General features: G+C 48.9%; 1 protein-coding gene across 9 annotated transcripts in view; it reads left to right on the top strand.

Moving 5' to 3' along the window:
• hivep2a (HIVEP zinc finger 2a) overlaps nucleotides 1-5,000 on the top strand; it is a 116,035-nt gene that overhangs the window by 49,907 nt on the left and 61,128 nt on the right. For 6 of the 9 annotated variants that reach the window (XM_074616661.1, XM_074616665.1, XM_074616666.1 and 3 more), the window contains one exon: nucleotides 1,131-1,211. The gene's annotated coding sequence lies outside the window, so the exon portion shown is untranslated. Of the gene's footprint in view, nucleotides 1-1,130; nucleotides 1,266-5,000 lie in introns of all 9 variants that reach the window. The other 3 variants (XM_074616667.1, XM_074616668.1, XM_074616669.1) reach the window with 2 other exon arrangements.

Below are 5,000 nucleotides of genomic sequence, written 5' to 3'. Positions count from 1 at the left end.
GGGTAGGGAATGAGTCCTTACCCCAAGTGAAGGAGTTTAAGTATCTCGGGGTCTTGTTCGCGAGTGAGGGGACGATGGAACGTGAGATTGGTCGGAGAATCGGAGCAGCAGGGGCGGTATTGCATTCGCTTTACCGCACCGTTGTGACGAAAAGAGAGCTGAGCCGGAAGGCAAAGCTCTCGATCTACCGTTCAATCTTCGTTCCTACTCTCACCTATGGTCATGAGGGTTGGGTCATGACCGAAAGAACGAGGTGCAAGCGGCCGAAATGGGTTTCCTCAGGAGGGTGGCTGGCGTCTCCCTTAGAGATAGGGTAAGAAGCTCAGTCATCCGTGAGGGACTCGGAGTAGAGTCCTTGCTCCTTTGCGTCGAAAGGAGCCAGTTGAGGTGGTTCGGGCATCTAGCACGGATGCCTCCTGGGCGCCTCCCTTGGGAGGTGTTCCAGGCACGACCAGCTGGGAGGAGACCACGGGGAAGACCCAGGACTAGGTGGAGAGATTATATCTCTACTCTGGCCTGGGAACGCCTCGGGATCCCCCAGTCAGAGCTGGTTAATGTGGCCCGGGAAAGGGAAGTTTGGGGTCCCCTGCTGGAGTTGTTGCCCCCGCGACCCGATCCCGGATAAGCGGTTGAAGATGGATGGATGGATGGATGGACACTTTAGGTGATTAAACGAATGCAGGATTTGAAGCTTGTGAAGTTTAGTTCTATGAGTTCTCTGTTGGGATGTGTAAAAACTAAGAGTTTAGTTTGTTTAGTAGTTATTGATATTTGCCGTGGTAGCGACCTGTCAATCAGCAGGTAGCCCCGCCCTAAAGCATCCCCTGCTTTATGGTCTATCTGACTCTAAATGGGACCATCATTTACTAAATGAACATCATGCTGTATTGAAGAAGACTTGAAACATAAACTCATGTTTATGTTTACTGAGGTCATAAATCAAGAGAGAAGTAGAGACTTCTATAGAACCAGAGGAGTCGCCCCCTGCTGGTTGGAAGACAGGATGAAGGTTTAAGACTCTTCATCATCAGCTTCACCTCTCAGACCCGGAGGTCACCGCCTCCTGGTGTTGGTTCGGTTAAACGTATGAACTGACTCTCATGATCCTCCTGTTGTGTGTTTGCTTTCAGGATGGCCACGTGAGGACACGTTCTGTCGGGACTCCCGCTGAAATCAAACTGAGCACGTGCAGACCGACAGGTGACCAACAGGTGACCAACAGGTAACCAACTAACCTGTCTCTACACACTAGATCCTCCTCAGAGGTTGGTACAGGACAGCAGACAGCTGATAAAGAATCCTAAAAAGCTGATTTTCCATCCGCTTAACAAAGTCTTTGAACACGTAATGTGAATATAATATAATATAATATAATATAATATACATCTATAACGCTCACATGTGTCCGAGATGATTCAGGGTTGCATCTGTAACCTCTGGATGCTCTCCGGTAGCTTGATGATGCTGATGCTGATGCTGATGCTGATGCTGATGCTGATGCTGATGCTGATGCTGATGCTGATGATGATGATGATGATTCTAGTGAGATCAGAGGAACATGAATGATTGGTTTGTATTACATGGTATTACATGGCTGTGGAGAGTCTTTGCTGATTGGACCCCATGGTGACGTGGTCGGTTGCTACGGTTACTATGGGAATATCCCCTCTGATGAGTCCAGACTGTGGTGGTGAAGAGGTGGAGAGAGTTGGCAGAAGATGATGGGATGTGAAGCGGTGTTTCTGATGAGCTCAGTGGAAGGAACCCTGAGCTCTGGATGTGATGAAGACTGGGGGTGAACGAGGAGGAGGAGGAGGAGAAGAAGAAGGAGGAGGAGGAGGAGGAGAAGAAGAAGGAGGAGGAGGAGGAGGAGGAGAAGAAGAAGAAGGAGGAGGAGGAGGAGGAGGAGGATGAGGAGGAGGAGTAGGAGGAGGAGGAGGAGGAGGAGGAGGAGGAGGAGGAGGAGGAGGAGGAGGAGAAGGAGAAGGAGGAGGAGGAGGAGGAGGAGAAGGAGGAGGAGGAGGAGGAGGAGGAGAAGAAGGAGGAGGAGGAGGAGGAGAAGAAGGAGGAGGAGGAGGAGGAGGAGGAGGAGGAGAAGAAGAAGAAGGAGGAGGAGGAGGAGGAGGAGAAGGAGGAGGAGGAGGAGGAGGAGGAGGAGGAGAAGAAGAAGGAGGAGGAGGAGGAGGATGAGGAGGAGGAGGAGGAGGAGGAGGAGGAGGAGGAGGATGATGAGGAGGAGGAGTAGGAGGAGGAGGATGAGGAGGAGGAGGAGGAGGAGGAGGAGGAGGAGGAGGAGGAGGAGGAGGAGGAGGAGAAGAAGAAGAAGGAGGAGGAGGAGGAGGAGGATGAGGAGGAGGAGGAGGAGGAGGAGGAGGATAACAGGTTTTATTTAAAGTTTGACAGCAACGATATGATTGGTTCGGGGAGATCTTGGCAAAATGTGGTTCCCGCTGAGTTCTGTGTGATCAGGGTCTTTGCTTTATCGCCGCTGTAACTGGTTGGACTGGTTTCTAGAGCCGTTTTCTCGTATGAACTGGGCAGGACAAGACGCGGATTACACCGCGGTAACGTAGCCGGTTTAGACCTCGGCCCTAACCGACAGAAGCCCCCGATTCTCCTCGTCTCTCCAGTCAGACATTTTCGTTGGCGTCTTCGTGTGAATGACTCTTCTTCTTCTTCTTCTTCTTCTTCACCCTCGGAGGTTTGTTTTCTGGTTCCGGTCATCAACACGCCGCTCGCCATGAATTCTGCAGACGATGCCCGGCTCTATTCACACACGGGCTCAATCAGACATTACACGGACTTAAAGTGTGTTTAAGGTCCGGTTCATAAAGCTCCTCCTCAGGGGAACATCCAGATCACTCAGGGTTGCAGTGTTAAAGGGACTTGAGATGTTTATGTGTTGCTGAACTGGCCAGCTGGTGTCTGGTGTGTTACTGGTTTCTGATCTGATTTGACTGGTTTCTTCTCCGTCGCTTCCCGAGGCAATCGTCAACCATCCAGTCAAAACACGGAGAAATCCTCCAATCTCAATAGTTAGAACAGCAGGAGACGACCGGACTTCAATGTGACCACAACCAGATACACACACACACACACACACACACACACACACACAGACACACACACACACACTGTAATATAAACATCACTCAGGGACTATAAAGGCAGTCCGAGCCAAAATACGAAAAGATATCATGAAATAAACAAATCAGTACGACACCAAATGTTGCAACGAGAAGATGTGTGGAGCCACAGTGAGGATGATGATGATGGCACACACACACACACACACACACACATTCACAGAGCTCGCTGGCTCTCAGCAGCCTGCTGTGTGCCAAGGTTATGAAATAATTTGCGTCCGTGCGCCTTTCAACACAATTCTTCTTTGCTTCTTTGCCTCCATTCAAGCCGAGACACGACTCGGGGAAAGATAAAAATAGACCCTCGCTGACCTCTTCTTCCTCTCCCTCCATCGCTCTCTCTCTCTGTTCCATGGCCATCTTTACTCTCTCTCTCTGTTCCATGGCCATCTTTACTCTCTCTCTCTCTCTCTCTCTCTCTCTCTCTCTCTCTCTCTCTCTCTGTTTCATGGCCATCTTTACTCTCTCTCTCTTTACTCTCTCTCTCTCTCTCTCTCTCTGTCTCCAGTGTGATATTGATGCAGCTGTCTTGCTCCGGTTGGGTAACGCTCGTGCTCTAACTCAGGCAGAGAGGCGTTCGGGGTCGAGGACTTCTTACTCTCCCCTGTGGGAAATGTGGCTTTCATCAACACAATACATCCAGAAACACACGATCTGGTGAAACAATAGGCCGAGCAGTTCACTGAGTTTTGTTTGGTGCCGTTTAGTTGCAGAGTTGTGGTCCGGAGAGTAGAATAAACGTGACCATCGGGTCGCCGCAGTATTTGTTTAGAGCTAAACAGCAGAATAACTCAGGGGTTTAAATGCACCCACGCTGGCTTTATTGACAGCGAGCGAGGATACCAGTCGCCCCTGACAACCTCCAGAGGCGGTATAAGAGAGGCATTCGGCCGCCCCGATCTTCATCATCGCGAGCATAAATCCAGTTTGTTTTCGCAGCCCCGTGCACGGCAACGACGTAAATGGAAATCCATGTTCGCATGCGGACGGAGCCGAGGAGAAGCACAGCGAACAGGCGGCAAACAGCTGAACTTTAAACGAGCAGCAAGTGTTGAAAATATGAACTCATAACTGAAAACAGAGGATTGTTGTAGATGGAGAACAAGCTGCTGTCAGTTAAAGTCTGAGCAAACTACGACTGTGTAAAACTCCTCTCCTCTCCGCTGTCTGAGGCGACTGTTCCGTTATCTTTACGTCTTTATAAAGGATGTTAATATGAGAGATTGCAACTTGCAAGACAACTCAGGTTACAGCGGCTCAGTTTTAAAGCTAGAGGGAAGATCCTGGTATCATAGTAAATTATAAAACCTGATGGATCCATCGGTACCAACCAGGTCAGACTAGCTGGTCATGAAGGAGGTTAAATAACGCTCCAAACTTACACTAAATCGAGGGAAAACTGTCATGTCCATTTTCAAAGGGGTCCCTTGACCTCTGACCTCCAGATCAGTGAATGTAAATGGGTTCTATGGGTACCCACGAGTCTCCCCTTTACAGACATGCCCACTTTATGATCATCACATGCAGTTTGGGGCAAGTCATAGTCAAGTCAGCACACTGACACACTGACAGCTGTTGTTGCCTGTTGGGCTGCAGTTTGCCATGTTATGATGTGAGCATATTGTTTTATGCTAAATGCAGTACCTGTGAGGGTTTCTGGATCAATATCTGTCATTGTTTTGTGTTGTTCATTGATTTACAATAATAAATATATACATACATTTACATAAAGCAGCATATTTGTCCACTCCCATGTTGATAAGAGGATTAAATACTGGACTAATCTCCCTTTAAGGTTCATTATGAACAGATAAAACACGTGGGATTGATCACGATTAACTGTTTTAATCGATT

Source organism: Sebastes fasciatus, chromosome 18, assembly GCF_043250625.1.
Source record: "Sebastes fasciatus isolate fSebFas1 chromosome 18, fSebFas1.pri, whole genome shotgun sequence".
NCBI lineage: Eukaryota > Metazoa > Chordata > Actinopteri > Perciformes > Sebastidae > Sebastes > Sebastes fasciatus.
Note: the sequence above shows the minus strand (reverse complement) of the source record. Positions and strands in the feature narration are given on the sequence as shown.